The following is a 24,088-nucleotide window of genomic DNA, read 5'->3' as shown; positions in this document are numbered from 1 at the left end:
TTGCTGATTACACCTTCTAAACCCTAAATCTCAGGCTTGAGCCCTCCCCAGATGCCTTATTGGAACATTAACAACAGACCCTGACTAGCCTTCCTGCCCATCTGGTGTCCTTCTTCCACCCTGCTGCAGAGTAAATGCCTGGGACCATCACTTAGTCACATCGCTCACTGGTCACAAGAGCCATTCCAGTGCTAGGTGATTATTCTGGCTCCTTGACCAAGACTGAGGCCTCTGGAACCTGCTTCTGGACTTCCTTTTAGTTTCATCCCGTGGCTCACCTAGGTTTTTATTTTCCAGCAGGGCTTAGCTGTTTGATGTTCTAAAACACTTCCTGCTTTTTCATCCCTGTCTGCCTTCATCTTTCTCCACCTTGTGTACAGGCATTAAAATAAGAGCATTTGTGCCAGTGTTGAACCACGCTCCCCAACTCTGCACCTCACCCTTTAGTGGACTTTCTATTAAAGTGTTTATTTACTTCATGGATTGTAATTATTATTATTTTAACTTAAGACTGATCCATAGCCAGGTCCCTGTGCTAACCTTCCCATTTGCTCAGGAGTCCCCACACCCTTAGCAAGCTTTTCAGATGGCCACCTCTCTGGGTTGGCTGCCCCTCCTGTTCTAACATCACCCTCCTGTACTCCTGCCATAACCCTCCTTTTCACACCTTACTGTGATTTTTGGCCTATTTGTATATTTCTTGTGGGTAGAAATTCAAATTTATTTCTCTTTTTATAAGTCACAGCCCAGAATGAGATCTGGAGGAGCTCTCAGAAGTTCTGAACAACTATCCTTTCTTATCTTACCACTGAACTGGTTTTCAGTTTACGAATAGAGATGTTTTTCTTTTGTTTGTAATTGCCAAGGATAGTAATAAAATTATGAGAAAAAGGCAACAAGGCCTAAGAACAAGACTTTTCCTAGACCTCACAGGAGATCGTCATGACACAGAAGGAGGTCAAGGTACAGTGGCATGATCAACAATTTGGGAAGAAAAGTGAGCCAAAGAAGATTTTTAAAAAAGCTTCAATTTTCCATGATCATGAAGGAATACTTAAAGTGTTTTTACTGTTGTTCTTGTTATTATAAATTTTTAATATTCTTTTTTCCCAATATACTGAGCCAAAGGTTTGAAAAAGGAAAACATGTTAAGTGACCTTGAAAGTAATCATCACTTTCCAGTGCTGCTCAGTGCCCTAGAATTGGTCTGAAACCTGGAGCCATTAGCCTGGGATTCCCAGAGCTCCCATGCATGCCAGCTTGAGGCATAACTGCACAAAGCCTATGTCACAGAATTTGTGTTTCTTAAACAAACGTGGGCTTTACTGGCATTACCTTTTACAGCTTGCTCCAATAATCAACTAGAGAGCTTCCTGTTAAAATTGACAACACATAGCTCAAAGCTAGTAGAATGGAACAACGTATTAAATCAAATTTGATAAATGGATGGGCTAAGAGAAAATGTGGGTCAATGAAATTAAAAATCATGTTATCTATCACTCACTCATGAATGACACTTCTACTGATTAATATTAGAAAGTTAAAGTAAGGCATCTCCAATTTATTGTAAGAGATCTTATATTTAAGATTATATAAACATCATATGCCAGAAACATGCAATATGTTCTATGTCTAGAATGTATAATGTATTATGTAATAGAATAACCCCCAAAATCTTATAGATGCTTAACCAAAAAAAAACCCATTGTCATGGAGTCTATTCTGACCCATAGCAGCCCTGTAGGACAGAGTAGAACTGCCCTCAGAGGGTTTCCAATGAGCAGTTAGTAGATTTGAACTGCCAGCCTTTTGGTTAGCAGCCAAACGCTTAACCACTTGCACCATCAGGGCTCCATAGACACTTAGAGTAAGTAAATAACTATTAAAAGGTAATTTTCCAAAAAAATAAATAAATAAAATGACTCTCATGCAGATATAAAAACGAGCACATGTTAAAGAATTTATTTACTAATAAAAACCAAACCCAATTGCCATCCAGTCAATTCTGAGTCATAGTGACCCTATAGGACAGAGTAGAACTGCCCCATAGAGTTTCCACGGAATACCTGGTGGATTCGAACTGCTGAACTCTCGGTTAGCAGCTGTACCACTTAACCACTACACCTCCAGGGTTCCCAGGATATGATAAAACCAAAAAAACAAACAGGGTTAAGTTGATTCTGATTCATAGTGACCCTATAAGGCAGAATAGAACCACCCCATAGGGTTTCTAAGGAGCGGCAGGTGGATTAGAACTGCCGACCTTTTGGTTAGCAGCTGAGCTCTTAACCACTGCACCACCAGGGCTACAGGCTATGAGGGACCCCTGCAGATGTTAGAACCTGTTCAAAGGGAATGTCAAAACATCACACATTTACATGGGGTAAAGGAATAGTGAGATGAATTGAAAACGGAACACAATTTTTTCTCCTCTGAGGGGAGAACCCATTGTCATTCAGTCGATTTCAACTCACAGTTACCTAGAGGACAGAGTACAACTTCTGCATCAGGTTTCCAAGGCTGTAATTTTTATGGAAGCAGACTGCCACATTTTCTCCCAATTAAAATCACTACCAGAGAGGACAGAATTTGTATATTGTTGTAGGGGAAAAAAAATCACAAAGTTTAGTAAAGCAAAAGGAAAGTTTTATTTGGCATATATTCAAAAAGGCAAAAGTGGGAATCTGACAATCATGCTGCCAGACTAATGTCTGCCAGAATCCAAGTAAAGTTGCAGAATCATCAGTATATATTAACATCACAGAATGGGTAAGCAACTGAAAGCTTCACCTTTTCACTGATTGGCTGAATGGAAAATTTGTTGGACCTATGAAGACCCTCTTGACTGACATCACTGAAACCTGTACCAATGATTATTTAGTTTATGGACCAGCAGTTTACTATTATTATTATTTAATACTCAAGGCAGGCTTATTGAAGGGGTTATATCATAATAAGACAGTTTGCTACATTGGTGGGGGGGCACTCTACATGAACTTAAGGAACTTGCACTTTGTCCCAGTTATGTTATTAACTAGCTAGGTGAAGCCAGACAAACCCAGTCTCAGTTTCTTAATCTGCAGAGGTATTAAACAGATATCATATAAATTTTTTCCAGTTTAATCATTACTAAAGTGTTTTAAATTAGGATCATCTCTCTGTAAATTTATTTTTAAAGGATAATTTAAAAATTGGTCAAACACTGACTCTCATACAGTTGCAAAGCAAGATTTTATTTAGCTCATTATGGGAGACCAGATAAAATATGACAAACGATAGACCAAAGAATAGACAAATTAATACATCAGAAATACTGAAATTAATTTGCAGATGGGTACAAAGCTGGCTTTTTCAAGGGTGGTTGTGGGAGGGGATAGTCAATGACCCTCCTCAAAAATAACTTATTTGCATATTTATAGACAAGACTCCTTTGTATTGCCCTCAGTTCTCTACAATTACAGAGTTAGAAAATATCTCAAAGACAATGAAAGTCTTATTGCCCCCACAAAATCAGAGTCACCATCATAACTCCTGAAGTGCTCTAAACAAAGTCTGGGTTTCCACTGAAGCACCATTTTCCTTGCGTGGTCATATAAACAAACTTTAAAGTTAGCATATCCTTTCTGTTGTCTAAAACGAGAACGATTTTTATGTATTTTTAAATATGAGAGTTTTCTAAAAAAACAAAGCTTACAGAAATTGAAACATTAGTTTTATTCTGAGCAGTTTTGTAGGGGAAAAAATCTCCAAGTTTAGTAAGGCAAGAAGAAAGTTTTATTCAGCATATATTCAAAAGGACAAAAGTTGAGAAGCGGACAAAGCATGTTGTCAGAGCTAAGTCTGCCTGAGTCCAAGGAAATATTACAGAATAAGCAAGAATGGGGAAAACAGACAAGCATGCTGCCACAGCCATGTCTGCCTGACTCCAAGGAAATTACACAATAGACAAAAGTGGGAAAACAAACAAGCATGTTGACACAGCCATGTCTGTCTGAGTCCAAGGAAGGTTACAGAGTTATCGGTATATGTTAACGTTACAAATGGGCAAAACCACCGAAAGCTTCCCCTGAAACAGATTGGCTAGAAACTGTGATCTTACATTTTGAATAGCCTTTCTTAACAATCATTGGTACAGGTTTCAGTAACGACAGTCAGGAGGGTCTTCACTGGCCCAACAAATTTCTATTCACTATATGTTAATAGAAAAAGATGAGTGGGAAGTCTTTTGTGTTTTGGCTTATGTGAAAAAAAAAAGTCCTTAAAAGATATTTCCAAGATTATTCTATCTATTTTCTTTATACGTCAGGGCCCAGGTGATGTGTCCTTGTGAGTCCTTGTGAGCCCAGCTCCACCTGGGTCACATTCTCTGTGCTCAAGGAGAGGAAATAATGACTCTAATATTATTTCCTAAATCAGCAGTCATCCTATATGCATGCAGGAAGATCGCTTTGCCTCTAAAAACAAGTCGCCCGAAGTAAGCTAGTGACAATTGCTAAAAATAAACCTTTGAATTAGCTCAAACCAATAATATAATATTTGATTGTTCATAATTTAGGAAACAATCTGCAAATTGCTGAGCCCAGTCACCCATGCATGAAGGAAAAACAAATAAGAAGACTGAAGTTTCACAGAAGCTGTAAGTTTTTTTTTCTTAGTGAATACAAGTTTCCATGGTGACCAAGTACTTAGCGGTTACTGAGTTAACATTAAAAAGTAGCTACTAAAAATTTTTCCCTCCACCCACCACAACCATGAAACCTCTTGAAATTTAAAGCAAGGAATCCCAGAGTCTTTTCCATTAAATCATGAGATAATGGTTTTGTTATTGACTACCTTTTTATTTTTTTTTTACCTTTTTATAGCAGGAAAAAGTCTTTACAATGCTGCAGGATTTGGTCAGGACTTTTTTTTTTTACACTTAAATTTTAGTTTTGTGGGCAAGAAAAAAAAACCTTAAAATTAAGATTGTCCAATTCAAAATGCCCAATGCCAGCCCATTGCAGCTCACTAACACCTATGATACCAACATTCATGTGTTCCATTTCATTTTTTTAAATAATTTTTATTGTGCTTTCAGTGAAAATTTACAAATCAAGTCACTCTCACACAAAAACTTATATACACTTTGCTGAAAAAAAAATACTCCCAATTACTCTCCCCCTTAATGAGACAGCCCACTCCCTCCCTCCCTCCACTCTCTCGTCTCCTGTCCATTTCGCCAGCTTCTAACCCCCACTACCCTCTCATCTCCCCTCCAGGCAGGAGATGCCAACATAGTCTCAAGTGGCCACCTGATCCAAGAAGTTCACTCCTCACCAGGATCCCTCTCCAACACATTGTCCAGTCCAACCCATGTCTGAAGAGCTGGCCTCGGGAATGGTTCCTGTCCTGGGGCAACAGAAGGTCTGGGGGCCATGGCCACCGGGGTCCTTCCAGTCTCAGTCAGACCATTAAGTCTGGTCTTGTGAGAATTTGGGGTCTGCATCCCACTGCTCTACTGCTCCCTCAGGGGTTCTCTGATGTGATCCCTGTCAGGGCAGTCATTGGTTGTTGCTGGGCACCATCTAGTTCTTCCTGTCTCAGGATGATATAGTCTCTGGTTCATGAGACCCTTTCTGTCTCTCGGGCTCATAATCACCTTGTGTCCTTGGTGTTCTTCATTCTCCTTTGATCCAGGTGGGTTGAGACTCATTGATGCATCTTAGATGGCTGCTTGCTAGCATTTAAGACCCCAGATGGCACTCTTCAAAGTGGGATGCAGAATGTTTTCTTAATAGATTTTATTATGCCAATTGACTTAGATGTCCCCTGAAACAGTGGCCCCCAAAGCCCTGCCCCTGCTACTCTGCCTTTGAAGCATTCAGTTTATTCAGGAAACTTCTTTGCTTTTGGTTTAGTCCAATTGTGCTAACCTTCCCTGTGTTGTGTGTTGTCTTTCCCTTCACCTAAAGTAGTTCTTATCCACTATCTAGTTAGTGAATACCCCCTCCCACCCTCACTCCCTCCCCCCTCTCATAATCACAAAAGAATGTTTTCTTCTCAGTTTAAACTATTTCTCAAGTTCTTATAATAGTGGTCTCATACAATATTTGTCCTTTTGCAACTGACTAATTTCACTCAGCACAATGCCTTCCAGGTTCCTCCATGTTATGAAGTGTTTCACAGATTCATCACTGTTCTTTAATGATGCGTGGTATTCCATTGTGTGAATATAACATAATTTATTTATCTATTAGTCTGTTGATGGGCACCTTAGTTGCTTCCATCTTTTTGCTATTGTAAACAGTGCTGCAATAAACATTGGTGTGCATATATCTGTTCATATAAAGGCTCTTAGTTCTCTAGGATATATTCCGAGGAGTGAGATTGCTGGATTCTATGGTAGTTTATTACTAGATTTTAAGGAAGTGCCAAATCGATTTCCAAAGTGGTTGTACCATTTTACATTCCCACCGGCAGGCAGTGCATAAGTGCTCCAATCTCTCCACAGCCTCTCCAACATTTATTATTTTGTGTTTTTGGATTTATGCCAGCCTTGTTGGAGTGGAATGAAATCTCATTGTAGTTTGATCTGCATTTCTCTAATGGCTAATGATCATGAACATCTCCACATATACCTGTTAGCCTCCTGAATGTCTTCTTTAGTGAAGTGTCTATTCATATCTTTTGCCCATTTTTGAATTGGGTTATTTGTCTTTTTGTAGTTGTGTTTTACAGTATCATGTAGATTTCAGAGATAAGTCACTGATCAGAAATGTCATAGCTAAAACCTTTTTCCCAGTCTGTAGGTAGTCTTTTGACTGTTCTGGTCAAATCTTCGGATGAGCATAGGTGGTTGATTTTTAGGAGCTCCTAGTTATCTGGTTTTTCTTCTACATTCTTAATAATGTTTTGTATACTGTTCCTGCCATGTATTTGGGCTGCTAACGTCCCTATTTTTTCTTCCATGATCTTTATCATTTTAGATTGTATAATTAGGTCTTTGATCCATTTTGAGTTAGTTTTTGTGCATGGAGTGAGGTATGGGTCTTGTTTCATTTTTTTGCAGATGGATATCCAGTTATTCCAGCATCGTGTGTTAGACTGTCTTTTCCCCAAGTAACTGTTTTGGGGCCTTTGTCAAACATCAGCTGCTCATATGTGGATGGATTTATGTCTGGATTCTCAATTCTGTTCCATTGGTCTATGTATCTGTTGTTGTACCAGTACCAGGCTGTTTTGACTACTGTGGCAGTATAATAGGTTCCAAAACCAGGTAAAGTAAGGCCTCCCACTTTGTTCTTCTTTTTTAGAAATGCCTTACTTATCCGGGGCCTCTTTCCCTTCCATATGAAGTTGGTGATTTGTTTCTCTATCTCATTAAAGAATGTCCTTGGGATTTGGATCGGAATTGCATTAAATGTATAGATCGCTTTTGGTAGAGTAGACATTTTTATAATGTTAAGTCTTCCTGTCCATGAGCAAGGTATGTTCTTCCAGTAATGTAAGTCTCTTTTGATTTCTTGCAGAAGTGTATTGTGGTTTTCTTTGTATAAGTCTTTTACATCTCTGGTAAGATTTATTCCTAAGTATTTTATCTTCTTGGGGGCTACTGTAAATGGCATTGATTTGGTGATTTCCTCTTCGATGTTCTTTTTGTTGGTGTAGAGGAATCCAACTTATTTTTGTATGTTTATCTTGTATCCTGATACTCTGCTGAACTGTTCAATTTGTTTTAGTAGTTTTCTTGAGGATTCCTTAGGGTTTTCTGTGTATAAGATCATGTCATCTGTGAAAAGAGATACTTTTACTTCTTCCTTGCCAATCTCGATGCCCTTTATTTCTTTATCTAGCCTAATTGCTCTGGCTAGGACTTCCAGCACAATGTTCAATAAGAGTGGTGATATAGGGCATCCTTGTCTGGTTTCCGATCTCAGTGGGAATGTTTTCAGGATCTCTGCATTTACAGTGATGTTGGCTGTTGGCTTTGTATAAATGCCCTTTATTATGTTGAGAAATTTTCCTTTTATTCCTAGTTTGCTGAAAGTTTTAACAGGAATGGGTGTTAAACTTTGTGAGATGCCTTTTCTGCATCAATTGATAAAATCATGTGGTTCTTGTCTTTTGTTTTATTTATGTGGTGGATTACATTAATTGTTTTTCTACTGTTGAAGCATCCCTGCATACCTGGTATGAATCCCACTTGGTCATGGTGAATTATTTTTTTGATATGTTGTTGGATTCTATTGGCTAGAATTTTGTTGAGGATTTTTGCGTCTACATTCCTGAGGGATATAGGTCTATAATTTTCTTTTCTTGTCATGTCTTTACCTGGTTTTCGTATCAGGGAAATGGTGGCTTCATAGAATGAATTTGATAGTATTCCATCTTTTTGTATGCTCTGAAATACCTTTAGTAGTAGTGGTGTTAACTCTTCTCTGAATGTTTGGTAGAACTCTGCAGTGAAGCTGTCCGGACCAGGGCTTTTTTTTCTTGGGAGTTTTTTAATTACCTTTTCAATTTCTTTTTTCTTTATGGGTCTATTTAGTTGTTCCACCTCTGTTTGTGTTAGTTTAGGTAGGTAGTATGTTCCTAGGAATTCATCCATTTCTTCTAGGTTTTCAAATTCATATGAGTATAGCTTTTTTCATAGTAATCTGATATAATTCTTTTAATTTCAGTTCAGTCGGTTGTAATATCTCCCATCTCATTTCTTATTCGGGTTATTTGCTTCCCCTCCTGTTTTTCTTTCATCACTTTGGCCAGTGGTTAATCAATTTTGTTGAGTTTTTCGAAAAACCAGCTTTTGGTCTTGTTAATTCTTTCAATTGTTTTTCTGTTTTCTATTTCATTTAGTTCAGCTCTAGTTTTTATTATTTGTTTTCTTCTGGTGCCTGTGGGTTTCTTTTTTTTGTTCTCTTTCTATTTGTTCAAGTTGTAGGGTTACTTCTTTGATTTTGGCCCTTTCTTCTTTTTGGATGTGTGCACTTATTGATATAAATTGGCCTCTGAGCACTGCTTTTGCTGTGTCTCAAAGGTTCTGATAAGAAGTGCTTTCATTCTCTTTGGATTCTGAGAATTTCTTTATTCCATCCTTACTGTCTTCTATAATCCAGTCTTTTTTGAGCAGGGTATTGTTCAGTTTCCAAGTGTTTGATTTCTTTTCCCTGCTTTTCCTGTTATTGATTTCCACTTTTATGGCCTTATCATCAGAAAAAATGCTTTGTCGTATTTCAATGTTTTGGATTCTGCTAAGGCTTGCTTTATGACTTAATATGTGGTCTATTCTAGAGAATGTTCCATGTGCACTAGAAAGGAAAGTATACTTGGTTGCTGTTGGGTGGAGTGTTCTGTATATGTCTACAAGGTCGATTTGGTTGATTGTGGCATTTAGATCTTCCGTGTCTTTATTGAGCTTTTTTTCTGGATGTCCTGTCCTTCACTGAAAGTGGTGTGTTGAAGTCTCCTACTGTTATTGTGGAGCTGTCTATCTCTCTTTTCAATGCTGATAGAGTTTGTTTTATGTATCTTGCACCCTGTCACTGGGTGCATAAATATTCAACATGGTTATATCTTCTTGGTGTATTTTCCCTTTAATCATTATATAGTGTCCTTCCTTATCCTTTCTGATGGATTTAACTTTCAAGTCTATCTTGTCAGAAATTAGTATTGCCACTTCTGCTCTGTTTTGATTGTTGTTTGCTTGATATATTTTTTTCCATCCTGTGAGTTTTAGTTTGTTTGTGTCTATAAGTCTAAGTCTCTTGTAGGCAGCTTAGAGATGGATCTTGTTTTTTAATCCATTCTGCCACTCTCTGTCTCTTTATTGGTGCATTTACTCCATTTACAGTGAGCACAATTATGGATAAGTACAAATTTAGTGCTATCATTTTGATGTCTTTTTTTATGTGTTGACAGCTTCCTTTTCCCACTTGATTTTATGTGGTGAGTAGATTTTCTTTATATATTGTCCTTTCCTCATATTTGTTGCTGTTGATTTTGTTTCTGCTGAGTCTGTATTTTTCCCTTGTATTTTATTTTGATAAGTAGGCTGGTTTGTCTGCTTTGTGGTTACCTTATTATTTACCCCTATTTTTCTAAATTTATAGCTAACTTTTATTTCTTTGTATCCCCGTATCTTCCTCTCCACATGGAAGGTGTGTGATTACATTTCTTAGTCCCACTTTATTATTTTAATGTTGTCTTCTTTTATATAATAACATTGCTGTTACCCTGTGTTGGGCTTTTTTTTTTAAATCTTGCTTAGTTTTTTTTTTTTTTTTTTGGATTTCCTAGTCTGGTTGGACTTCTGGTTGCTCTGTCCAGTGTTCTAGTCTTGGTTTGATACCTGATATTATTGATTTTCTAACCAAAGAACTCCCTTTACTATTTCTTGTAGTTTTGGTTTGGTTTTTATGAATTCCCTCAACTTGTTTTTACCTGGAAATGTCTTAATTTCACCTTCATATTTGAGAGAGAGTTTTGATGGATATATGATTCTTGCCAGGCAATTTTTTTCCTTCAATTTTTTAAATATGTCATCCCATTGCCTTCTTGCCTGCATGGTTTCTGCCGAGTAGTCCAAGCTTATTCTTATTGGCTCTCCCTTGTAGGTGACTTTTCTTTTATCCCTTGCTGCTCTTATAATTCTCGCTTTATCTTTGGTTTTGGCAAGCTTGATTATAATATGTCTTGGTGACTTTAAGATCTACTTTATGTGGAGTTAATGAGCATCTTGGCTAGATATCTTCTCATCTTTCACAATATCAGGGAAGTTTTCTGCCAACAAAGCTCAACAATTTTCTTTGTATTTTCAGTTATCCCTCCCTGTTATCCCTCCAATCACTCATAGGTTATTTCTCTGGATAGAGTCCCACATGATTCTTAAGGTTTCTTCATTTTTTTAAATTCTTTTATCTGTTTTTTCTTCAAATATATTAGTGCCAAGTGATTTATCTTCGAGTTCAGAAATTCTAGCTTCTACTTGCTCAATTCTGCTCCTCTGACTTTCTTTAGTTTTCTAATTCTGTAATTTTATTGTTAATATTCTGAATTTCTGATTGCTGTCTATGGATTTTTCCAGCTTATTAAACTTTTTGTTATATTCCTGAATAATCTTTCTGAGTTCTTCGGTTGCTTTATCTGTGTGTTTCTTGGCTTGTTCTGCATATTGCCTCATTTCCTTCCTGATGTCTTGAAGGGTTCTGTATATTAAACTTTTGTATTCTGCATCTGGTAATTCCAGGAATGCACTTTCATCTAAAAGATCCCTGAATTCTTTGTTTTGAGAGCCTGTTGAGGTGATCGTGGTCTATTTCTTTATGTGACTTGATATTGACTGTTGTCTCTGAGCCATCTATAAGTTATTGTATTAGTTTATGCTTGCTTACTGTGTTGTAGCCGGTTGCTTTGTTTTGTTTTGGTATACCCGTGTGGGTTGCTTGAGTCAGCTAGCTTGATTATTTTTGCCTTTGGAGCTCTGGTGTCCTGTCCCCAGCTGGCTAGAGCTGTTATCAGGTATGTCAGTCTAGGAGTCCATTCAGTCTTCTTGGATGAATTCAGCTCAGGTTTCCAGGTATCTGATATCAAGTGTGTGGTACAGGCTCTGTCCTACAGTCTTAGAGGTGCAGGGGTGATTGGTGTATATACCCGTATCTGATTGCAGCAGAGGGTCACACTCTGAACAAGGCAGGGGGCTGAGAACCGGCCCCCAAGCGTCTCTGAGAAAAACGCTTCTCTGTTCCCTACAGCGTGCTGGTGGGTGGGCTCTGCAAAGGGACCATGGGCACCCAAAGATTTTGTTGTAAGGACTGGGAGGTACCACTTATCCCTGGGCCCCTGTTGCGGGTGGCTGGTTGACCCACTTGGAGCCACCAGTCCTTAGGTCCCTGTCGTGGGTAGGTGAGGATCTTGTTTAATAGGCAAAGCAATGTCAGACATCAAACACCCACCTCTCCACCACATTGCTCAAATGGTTGGAGTTTGCCAACAAGGGCCTATCTCCCAAAATAGGCCCACGCAGAAGGGAAAGGTGCTCAAGGTCCACGGACAGTTTATGCCTGGACAGGAGCTGCTTGTGTCCTGAGCTCTCCCCGGTTAATGGATCTAGCAAATCATCTTTTCCCCCCAGTTGCAAATTTTTTCTTTCCCCAAGGCCGGGAGGACGGCTCCAGGTGCTCACCACGGTCTATCTCAGGCCTAAGGATTCAGCCGCTGAAGCTGGGTTGGGTGTCGGGGGTGGGCGCGGTAAAATATACACAAGTACTTAGCTTTTGCTGAGAGCACGCCATTCTCCTCAGGTTCCGGAGATGTGAGTGGGCTGTGTGGATGGCTGCTTCTTCCTGAGGAAACTGCAGCTGAGTGCTAGGACCAGCCTTCCACTGCCGCCGCCAACGAGGCAGCAGGAATGGTGCCTGAGGGCTCCTCGCAAATCAGGTCCGGTAACTCCTCTCCACTTCTGAATGGCCTCTTCCCCCCGACCCCCGCTGCCCCTCAGTTCGTTGTCTAAGCTTGCCTTTGATGCTCAGGGCTTCCAGCTTGTAAGAAATATACTCATTTCACTTGTTTTTTCGGGTCTTTGAAAAATTTTTGTTGTTGTTGTTGTAAAGAGGGCTCAATGGAAGCGTCTGTCTATTCCACAATCTTGGCTCCACCTCTCTAGTTTTTATTATCTGTTTTCTTCTGTTCCCTGTGGGTTTCTTTTGTTGCTCTCTTTCTATTTGTTCAAGTTGTAGGGTTACTTCTTTGATTTTGGCCCTTTCTTGTTTTTGGATGTGTGCATTTATTGATATAAATTGGCCTCTGAGCACCACTTTTGCTATGTCCCAAAGATTCTGATAGGAAGTGTCATTCTCATTGGATTCTCTGAATTTCTTTATTCCATCCTTACTGTCTTCTATAATCCAGTCTTTTTTGAGCAGGGTATTGTTCCGTTTCCAAGTGTTTAATTTCTTTTCCCTGCTTTTCCTGTTTTTGATTTCCACTTTTATGGCCTTATCGTCAGAAAAAAATGCTTTGTCATATTTCAATGTTTTGGATTCTGCTAAGGCTTTCTTTATGACCTAATATGTGGTCTATTCTAGAGAATGTTCCATGTGCACTAGAAAGGAAAGTATACTTGGTTGCTGTTGGGTGGAGTGTTCTGTATATGTCTACAAGGTCGATTTGGTTGATTGTGGCATTTAGATCTTCCGTGTCTTTATTGAGCTTTTTTTCTGGATGTCCTGTCTTTCACTGAAAGTGGTGTGTTGAAGTCTCCTACTGTTATTGTGGAGCTGTCTATCTCACTTTTCAATGCTGATAGAGTTTGTTTTATGTATCTTGCACCCTGTCATTGGGTGCATAAATATTCAACATGGTTATATCTTCTTGGTGTATTTTCCCTTTAATCATTATATAGTGTCCTTCCTTATCCTTTCTGATGGATTTAACTTTAAAGTCTATTTTGTCAGAAATTAATATTGCCACTTCTGCTCTTTTTTGATTGTTGTTTGCTTGACATATTTTTTCAATCCTTTGAGTTTTAGTTTGTTTGTGTCTCTAAGTCTAAGGTGTGTCTCTTGTAGGCAGCTTAGAGATGGATCTTGTTTTTTAATCCATTCTGCCACTCTCTGTCTCTTTATTGGTGCATTTACTCCATTTACAGTGAGCCCAATTGTGGATAGGTATGAATTTAGTGCTATCATTTTGATGTCTTTTCTTGTGTTGTTGACAGTTTCTTTTTCCCACTTAATTTTATATGCCAAGTAGATTAACATTATATATTGTTCTTTCCTCATATTTGTTGTTGTTGATTTTGTTTCTGCTGAGTCTCTATTTTTTTCCTTGTATTTTATTTTGATGAGTAGGATAGTTTACCTCTTTTGTGGTTGTTGTTGTTGTTGTTAGGTGCCGTCGAGTCAGTTCCGACTCATAGCCACCCTATGCACAATAGAACGAAACACTGCCCAGTCCTGCTCCAGCCTTACAATCATTGTTATGCTTGAGCTCATCATTGCAGCCACTCTGTCAATCCACCTCGTTGAGGTTCTTCCTCTTATCCACTGACCCTGTGCTCTGCCAAGCATGAAGTCCTTCTCCAGGGACTGATCCCTCCTGACAACATGTCCAAAGTACGTAAGACGCAGTCTTGTCATCCTTGCTTCTAAGGAGCATTCTGATTGTACTTCCTCTAAGACAGATTTGTTCGTTCTTTTGGCAGTCCATGGTACATTCAATATTCTTCGCCAACACCACAATTCAAAGGCGTCAGCTCTTTTTCGGTGTTCCTTATTCATTGTCCAGCTTTCACATGCATATAATGTGATTGAAAATACCATGGCTTGGGTCACGTGCACCTTAGTCTTCAGGGTGACATCTTTGTTCTTCAACACTTTGAAGAGGTCCTTTGCAGCAGATTTGCCCAATGCAGTGTGTCTTTTGATTTCTTGACTGCTGCTTGCATGGCTGTTGATTGTGGATCCAAGTAAAATGAAATCCTTGACAACTTCAATTTTTTCTCCGTTTATCATGATGTTGCTCATTGGTCCAGTTGTGAGGATTTTTGTTTTCTTTATGTTGAGGTGTAATCCATACTGAAGGCTGTGGTCTTTGATCTTCATCTGTAAGTGCTTCAAGTCTTCTTCACTTTCGGCAAGCAAGGTTGTGTCATCTGCATAACACAGGTTGTTACTGAGTCTTCCTCCAATCCTGATCCCCATTCTTATTCATATAGTCTAGCTTCTCGTATTATTTATTCAGCATACAGATTAAATAAGTATGGTGAAAGAATACAACCCTGACACACACCTTTCCTGACTTTAAACCAATCCGTATCTCCTTGTTCTGTCCAAACAACTGCCTCTTGACCTATGTAAAGGTTCCTCATGAGCACAATTAAGTGTTCTGGAATTCCCATTCTTCACAGTGTTATCCATAGTTTGTTATGATCCACACAATCAAATGCCTTTGCATAATCAATAAAACACAGGTAAACATTCTTCGGGTATTCTCTGCTTTCAGCCAGGATCCATCTGACATCAGCAATGATGTCCCTGGCTCCACGTCCTCTTCTGAAACTGGCCTGAATTTCTGGCAGTTCCCTGTGGATACACAGCTGCAGCCGTTTTTGAATGATCTTCAGTAGAATTTTGCTTGCGTGTGATATTAATGATATTGTTCTATAATTTCCACATTCGGTTGGATCACCTTTCTTGGGAATAGGCATAAATATGGATCTCTTCCAATCAGTTGGCCAGGAAGCTGTTTTCCATATGTCTTGGCATAGACGAGTGAGCACCTCCTGCACTGCATCTGTTTGTTGAAACATCTCAATTGATATTCCATCAATTCCTGGAGCCTTGTTTTTCGCCAATGCCTTCTGAGCAGCTTGGACTTCTTCCTTCATTACCATCGGTTCCTGACTGTATTCCACCTCTTGAAATGGTTGAATATTGACTAATTCTTTTTGGTATAATGGTTCTGTGTATTCCTTCCATCTTCTTTTGTTGCTTCCTACATTATTTAATATTTTCCCAATGGAATCCTTCACTATTGCAACTCAAGCCTTGAATTTTTTCTTCAGTTCTTTCAGCTTGAGAAACGCCAAGCGTTTTCTTCCCTTTTGGTTTTCCATCTCCAGCTCTTTGCACATGTCATTATAATATTTTATTTTATCTTCTCGAGAGGCCCTTTGAAATCTTCTATTCTTTTACTTCATCAATTCTCCTTTTGCTTTAGCTGCTCGACACTCAAGAGCAAGTTTCAGAGTCTCCTCTGACAGCCCCCTTGGTCTTTTCTTTCTTTCTTGTGTTTTCAATGACCTCCTGCTTTCTTCATGGATGCTGTCCTTGATGTTATTCCTCAACTCATCTGGTCTTCGGTCACTAGTGTTCAATGTGTCAAATCTATTCTTGAGATGGTCTCTAAATTCAGGTGGGATATACTCAAGGTCATATTTTGGCTGTCGTGGACTTGCTGTGATTTTCTTTAGTTTCAGTTTGAACTTGCATATGAGCAACTGATGGTCCGTTCCACAGTTGGCCCCTGGCCTTGTTCTGACTGATGATATTGAGCTTTTCCATTGTCTCTTTCCACAGATGTAGTCAATTTGATTTCTGTGTGTTCCATCTGGCGAGGTCCATGTGTATAGTTGCCATTTATGTTGGTGAAAGAAGGTATTTGCAAAGAAGAAGTCGTTGGTCTCGCAAAATTCTATCATTTGATCTCCAGCACTGTTTCTACCACCAAGGCCATATTTTCCAACTACTGATCCTTCTTCTTTGTTTTCAGCTTTTGCATTCCAATTGCCAGTAATTATCAGTGCATCTTGATTGCATGTTCTATCAATTTCAGACTACAGCAGCTGATAAAAATCTAGTTCTTCATCTTTGGCCCTAGTGGTTGGTGCGTAAATTTGAATAATAGTCATATTAACTGATCTTTCTTGTAGGCGTATGGATATTATCCTATCACTGACAGCCTTGTACTTCAGGATAGATCTTTAAATGTTCTTTTTGACAATGAATGCAACACCATTCCTCTTCGAGTTGTTATTTCCAGCATAGTAGACTATATGATTGTCCGATTCAAAATGACCAATACCAGTTCATTTCATCTCACTAATGCCTAGGATACCAATGTTTATGCGTTCCATTTCATTTTTGATGATTTCCAATTTTCCTAGATTCATACTTCGTACATTCCAGGTTCCAATTATCAATGGATGTTTGCAGCTGTTTCTTCTCATTTTGAGTCATGCCACATCAGCCAATGAATGTCCCGGAAGCTTTACTTCATCCACGTCATTAAGGTCGACTCTACTTTGAGGAGGCAGCTCTTCCCCAGTCATCTTTTGAGTGCCTTCCAACCTGGGGGCTCATCTTCCAGCACTATATCAGACAATGTTCTACTGCTATTCATAAGGTTTTCACTGGCTAACGCTTTTCAGAAGCAGACTGCCGAGTCCTTGTTCTTAGTCTGTCTTAGTCTGGAAGCTCAGCTGAAACCTGTCCTCCATGGGTGACCCTGCTGGTATCTGAATACGGGTGGCATAGCTTCCAACATCACAGCAACACACAAGCCCCCACAATACGACAAACTGACAGACTCCTGGGTTACCTTATTATTTACCCCAATTTTTCTAAATTTAAACCTCACATATCTTCCTCTCCACATGGAAGGTGTATGATTACATTTCTTAAAAAAAAAAAAAAACTTAGTCCCTCTTTATTATTTAAATGTTGTCTTTTTTTTTTTTTTATATATACTCTTGCTTGGTTTTTTGGATTTCCCTGTCTCGGTTGACTTCTGGTTCCTTTGCCCAATGTTCTAGTCTTGGGCTGATACCTGATATTATTGATTTTCTAACCAAAGAACTCTCTTTAGTATTTCCTGTAATTTTAGTTTGTTTTTTTTACAAATTCCCTAGACTCGTGTTTATCTGGAAATGTCTTAATTTCACCTTCATATTTGAGAGAGAGTTTCGATGGATATATGATTCTTGGTTGCCAATTTTTTCCTTCAATTTTTTAAATATGTCATCCATTGCCTTCTTGCTTGAATGGTTTCTGCCGAGTAGTCCAACCTTATTCTTATTGCTTCTCCTTTGCAGGTGACTTTTTGGTTATCCCTTGCTGCTCTTATAATTCTCTCTTTATCTTTGGTTTTGACTAGTTTGATTATAATATGTCTTGGTGACTTTCTTTTCAAATCTACCTTATGTGGAATTTGATGAGCATCTTTGATAGATATCTTCTCATCTTGCACAATATCAGGGAAGTTTTCTGCCAACAAATCTGCAACAATTCTCTCCATATTTTCCGTTAACCTTCCCTGATCTGGTACTCCAATCTCTCATAGGTTATTTCTCTTGATAGAGTCCCACATGATTCTTAAGGTTTCTTCATTGTATTAAATTCTTTTTTTGATTTTTCTTCAAATATATTAGTGCCAAGTGATTTATCTTCGAGTTCAGAAATTCTAGCTTCTACTTGCTCAATTCTGCTTCTCTGACTTTTTATTGAGTTGTCTAATTCTGTAATTTTGTTGTTAATCTTCTGAATTTCTGAATGATGTCTGTCTATGGGTTTTTCCGGCTTATTTAACTTTTCATTATGTTCCTGTATAATCTTTCTAATTTCTTCAATTGCTTTATCTGTGTGTTCCTTGGCTTGTTCTGCGTATTGCCTAATTTCCTTCCTGATGTCTTTAAGGGTTCTGTATATTAAACTTTTATACTCTGCATTGGGTAATCCCAGGATTGCACTTTCATCTAGAAGATCCCTGGGTTGTTCATTTGGAGTGCCTGTTGAGGTGATCATGGTCTATTTCTTTATGTGACTTGATATTGACTGTTGTCTCTGAGCCATCTGTAAGTTATTGTATTAGTTTATGCTTGCTTACTGTGTTGTAGCCGGTTGCTTTGTTTTGTTTTGGTATACCCGTGTGGGTTGCTTGAGTGAGCTAGCTTGATCAGTTTCACCTTTGGAGCTCTGACGTCCTGTCCCCAGATGGCTAAAGCTGTTATCAGGTACATCACTCTAGGAGTCCATTCAGTTTTCTTGTATGAATTCAGCTCAGGTTTCCAGGTATCTGATATCAAGTGTGTGGTACAGGTTCTGTCCTACAGTCTCAGAGGGGCAGGGGTGATTGGTGTATATACCACTATCTGATTGTAGCAGGGCATAATGCTCTGAACATAGCAGGGATCTGAGAACTGACCCCCAAGTGTCTCTGAGGGAAGCACATCCCTGTTCCCTAAAGCATGCAAGTGGTTAGGTTCTACAGACAGACCATGGGCACCCAAAGCTTTTGGTTGTAAGTTCTGGGAGGTACCAGTTATCCTTGGACCCCTGTCTTGGGTGGCTTGGTGACCTGAGTGGGGCTACCAGTCCTTAGATCCCTGACATGGGTAGGTGAGGACCTTGTTTAATAGGCAAAGCAATGTCAAACCTCAAATACCCACCTCTCCACCACACAGCTGAAATGGTTGCAGTTTGCCAACAAGGGCCTATTCTCCCGAAATAGGCCCACACAGGTCCATGCAGAAGGGAATGGTGTTCAAAGTCCACAGGCCATTTTTGTCTGGACAGGAGCTGCTTCTGTCCTGAGCTCTCCTGGTTAGTGGAGCTAGCAAAGTATCTTTTCCTCTAATTGCAAATTTTTTCCTTCCCCAAGGCCGGGAAGATGGCTGTAGGTGCTCAACAGTATCTATCTTAGGCCCAGGGAATTCAGCCAGCGAAGCCGGCTTGGGGTTGGGGGATACGAGGTAAAATACATGCAAGTGCATAGCTTTTGCTGAGAGGGCCGTTATTCTTGGTTTCCGGTGGTGTGAGTAGGCTATGTGGCTGCTTTTTTCTCCCTGAGGAAACTGTGGCCGAATGATAGTAGCAGCCAGCTCTGCGGCTCCGGCAATGGTGCCTGAGGGCTCCCCGTGATTCAGGTCTGGTTACTTCTCTCCTTTTCTGAACTGTCTGTTCCTCCCCTGCCCCTCAGTTCATTTTCTAAGCTTGCCTTTGAAGCTCAGGGGTCCCAGCTTGTCACAAATATACTCGTTTCACTTTTTCTTTTTCTGTTCTTTGCTGTAAAGAGGGCTCGCCACAAGTGTCTATTCTGCCATCTTGACTCCACCTCTCCATTTCATTTTTTTCTTTTAAATAATTTTTATCGTGCTTTAATTTTTTTTTTTTAAGTAAAAGTTTACAAGACAAGTCAGTCTGTCACATTTAAGCTTATATACACCTTACTCCATACTCCCACTTACTCGCTCCCTCCTTCCAGTCTCTCCTTTCATGACCGTTTTGCCAGTTTCTAACCCTCTCTACCCTCCCATATCCCCTCCAGACAGGAGACACCAACACAGTCTCAAGTGTCCACCTGATACAAGTAGCTCACTCTTCATCAGCATCTCTCTCCAACCCATAGTCCAGTCCCTTCCATGTCTGATGAGTTGTCTTTGGGAATGGTTCCTGTCCTGGGCCAACATAAGGTTTCGGGACCAGGACCACTGGGATTCTTCTAGTCTCAGTCAGACCATTAAGTATGGTCTTTTTATGAGAATATGGGGTCTGCATCCCACTGTTCTCCTGCTCCCTCAGGGGTTCTCTGTTGTGCTCCCTATCAGGGCAGTCATCGGTTGTGGCCGGGCACCATCTAGTTCTCCTGGTCTCAGGATGATGTAAGTCTCTGGTTCATGAGGCCATTTCTGTCTCTTGGGCTCATAGTTATCATGTGACCTTGGTGTTCTTCATTCTCCTTGGATCCAGATGGGTTCAGACCAATTGATACATCTTAGATGGATGCTTTTTGCTAGTGTAAACAGTGTTGGAATAAACATGGGAGGGCACTGGGTTTTTTTCTTGTTGTTGTTCTGGTTGCATATATCTGTTCCTCTAAAGGCTCTTATTTCTCTAGGGTATATACCGAGGAGTGGGATTTCTGGGTGGTATGGTAGTTCTATTTCTAACTTTTTAAGAAAAAGCCAGATAGATTTCCAAAGTGGTTGTACCATTTGACATTCCCACCAGCAGTGTATAAGAGTTCCAATCTCTCCGCAGCCTCTCCAACATTTATTATTTTGTGTTTTTTGGATTAATGCCAGCCTTGTTGGAGTGAGATGGAATCTCATCGTAGTTTTAATTTGCATTTCTCTAATGGCTAATGATGGAGAGCATTTTCTTATATATCTGTTGGCTGCCTGAATATCTTCTTTAGTGAAGTGCGTGTTCATATCCTTTACCCACTTTTTGATTGGGGTGTTTGTCTTTTTGTGGTTGAGTTTTGACAGAATCATATAGATTTTAGAGATCAGGCGCTGGTTGGAGATGTCATAGCTGAAAATTCTTTCCCAGTCTGTAGGTGGTCTTTTTACTCTTTTGGTGAAGTCTTTAGATGAACATAGGTGTTTGATTTTTAGGAGCTCCCGCTGGTTTCTCTTCATCATTTTTGGTAATGTTTTGTATTCTGTTTATGCCTTGTATTAGGGCTCCTGATGTCCCTATTTTTTCTTCCATGATCTTTATCGTTTTAGTCTTTATGTTTAGGTCTTTGATCCACTTGGAGTTAGTTTTTGTGCATGGTGTGAAGAATGGGTCCTGTTTCATTTTTTTGCAAACGGATATGCATTTATGCCAGCACCATTTGTTAAAAAGACTATCTTTTCCCCAATTAACTGACACTGGGCCTTTGTCAAATATCAGCTGCTCATATGTGGATGGATTTATATCTGGGTTCTCAATTCTGTTCCATTGGTCTATGCGCCTGTTGTTGTACCAGTACCAGGCTGTTTTGACTACTGTGGATGTATAATAGGTTCTGAAGTCAGGTAGAGTGAGGCCTCCCAGTTTCTTCTTCTTTTTTAGTAATGCTTTGCTTATCCGAGGCTTCTTTCCCTTCCATATGAAGTTGGTGATTTGCTTCTCCATCACATTAAAAAATGTCATTGGAATTTGGATCGGAAGTGCATTCTATGTATAGATGGCTTTTGTAGAATAGACATTTTTACTGTGTTAAGTCTTCCTATCCATGAGCAAGGTACGTTTTTCCACTTATGTAGGTCCCTTTTCATTTCTTGTAGTAGTACTTTGTGGGTTTCTTTGTATAGGTCTTTTCCATCTGTGGTAAGATTTATTCCTAAGTATTTTATCTTCTTGGGGGCTACTGTGAATGCTATTGATTTGGTGATTTCCTCTTCGATGTTCTTTTTGTTGATGTAGAGGAATCCAAGTGATTTTTGAATGTTTATCTCATAACCTGGGACTCTGCCAAACTCTTCTATTAGTTTCAGTAGTTTTCTGGAGGATTCCTTGGGGTTTTCTGTGTATAAGATCATGTCATCTGCAAATAGAGATAATTTTACTTCCTCCTTGCCAATCCAGATGCCTTTTATTTCTTTGTCTAGCCTAATTGCTCTGGCTAGAACCTCTAGCACAATGTTGAATAAGAGCGGTGATAAAGGGCATCCTTCTCTGGTTCCCATTCTCAAGGAAAATGCTTTCAGGCTCTCTCCATTTAGACTGACGTTGGCTGTCGGCTTTGTATAGATGCCCTTTATTATGTGGAGGAATTTTCCTTCAATTCCTCTTTTGCTGAGAGTTTTTATGATGAGTGGGTGTTGGACTTTGTCAAATGTCTTTTCTGCATCAATTGATAAGATCATGTGTTTTTTATCTTTTGTTTTATTTATATGGTGGATTACATTAATGGTTTTTCTAATATTAAACCAGCCTTGCATACCTGGTATAAATCCCACTTTCTAGTGGTGGATTATTTTTTTGATATGTTGTTGAATTCTATTGGTTAGAATTTTGTTGAGGATTTTTGCATCTATGTTCATGAGGGATATAGGTCTGTAATTTTCTTTTTTTGTGGTGTCTTTTTTTACCTGGTTTTGCTATCAGGGATATGGTGGCTTCATAGAATGAGTTAGGTAGTATTCCATCATTTTCTATGCTTTGAAATACCTTTAGTAGTAGTGATGTTAACTCTTCTCTGAAAGTTTGGTAGAACTCTGCAGTGAAGCCATCGGGGCCAGGGCTTTTTTTTGTTGGGAGTTTTTTGATTACCTTATCAATCTCTTTTTTGTTATGGGTCTATTTAGTTGTTCTACTTCTGATTGTGTTAGTTTAGGTAGGTAGTGTTTTTCTAGGAATTCATCCATTTCTTCTAGGTTTGCAAATTTGTTAGAGTACAATTTTTCATAATAATCTGATATGATTCTTTTAATTTCAGTTGGGTCTGTTCTGATATGGCCCATCTCATTTCTTATTCAGGTTTTTTGTTTCCTTTCCTGTATATCTTTAGGCAGTCTGGCCAATGGTTTATCAATTTTGTTATTTTTTTCAAAGAACCAGCTTTTGGCTTTGTTAATTCTTTCAATTGTTTTTCTGTTCTCTAATTCATTTAGTTTAGCTCTAATTTTTATTATTCGTTTTCTTCTGGTGCCTGATGGATTCTTTTGTTGCACACTTTCTATTTGTTCAAGTTGTAGGGACAGTTCTCTCATTTTGGCTCTTTCTTCTTTATGTATGTGTGCATTTATCAATATAAATTGACCTCTGAGCACTGCTTTTGCTCAGTCCCAAGGGTTTTGATAGGAAGTGTTTTCATTCTCGTTGCATTCTATGAATTTCTTTATTCCCTCCTTAATGTCTTCTATAACCCCGTCTTTTTTCAGGATGGTATTGTTCAGTTTCCAAGTATTTCATTTCTTTTCCCTAATTTTTCTGGTATTGATTTCCACTTTTGTGGCCTTGTGGTCTGAGAAGATGCTTTGTAATATTTCGATGTTTTGGATTCTGCAAAGGTTTGTTTTATGACCTAATATATGGTCTATTCTAGAGAATGTTCCATCTGCGCTAGAAAAAAAAGTAAACTTTGCATTAGTTGGGTGGAGTGTTCTGTATAAGTGTATGAGGTCAAGTTGGTTGATTGTAGCAATTAGGTCTTCCGTGTCTCTATTGAGCTTCTAACTGGAAGTCCTGTCCTTCTCTGAAAGTGGTGTGTTGAAGTCTCCTACTATAATTGTGGAGGTGTCTATCTCACTTTCCAGTTCTGTTAAAGTTTGTTTTATGTATCTTGCAGCCCTGTCATTGGGTGCATAAATATTTAATATGGTTACATCTTCCTGGTCAATTGTCCCTTTAATCATTATGTAGTGTCCTTCTTTATCCTTTGTGGTGGATTTAACTTTAAAGTCTATTTTGTCAGACATTAATATTGCTACTCCTGCTCTTTTTGATTGTTGTTTGCTTGATATATTTTTTCCATCTTTTGAGTTTTAGTTTGTTTGTGTCTCTAAGTCTAAGGTGTGTCTCTTGTAGGCAGCATATAGACGGATCGTGTTTCTTTATCCAGTCTGAGACTCTCTGTCTCTTTATTAGTGCATTTAGTCCATTTACATTCAGCATAATTATAGATAAGTATGTGTTTAGTGCTGTCACTTGGATGCCTTTTTATGTGTGTTGTTGACAACTTCATTTTTCCACTTACTTTTTTGTGCTGAGACGTTTTTCTTTGTAAATCGTGTGTTTCTCATTTTCCTAGTAGTTGACTTTATGCTTGCTGATTTGTTATGTGTTTCCTGGTTTTTATTTTGAGGTACGGAATTGTTATACCTCTTTGTGGTTACCTT

The sequence above is a fragment of the Elephas maximus genome, chromosome 15, assembly GCF_024166365.1.
Source record: "Elephas maximus indicus isolate mEleMax1 chromosome 15, mEleMax1 primary haplotype, whole genome shotgun sequence".
NCBI lineage: Eukaryota > Metazoa > Chordata > Mammalia > Proboscidea > Elephantidae > Elephas > Elephas maximus.
The sequence above is the reverse complement of the archived record's forward strand: the minus strand, read 5'-3'. Positions refer to the sequence as shown.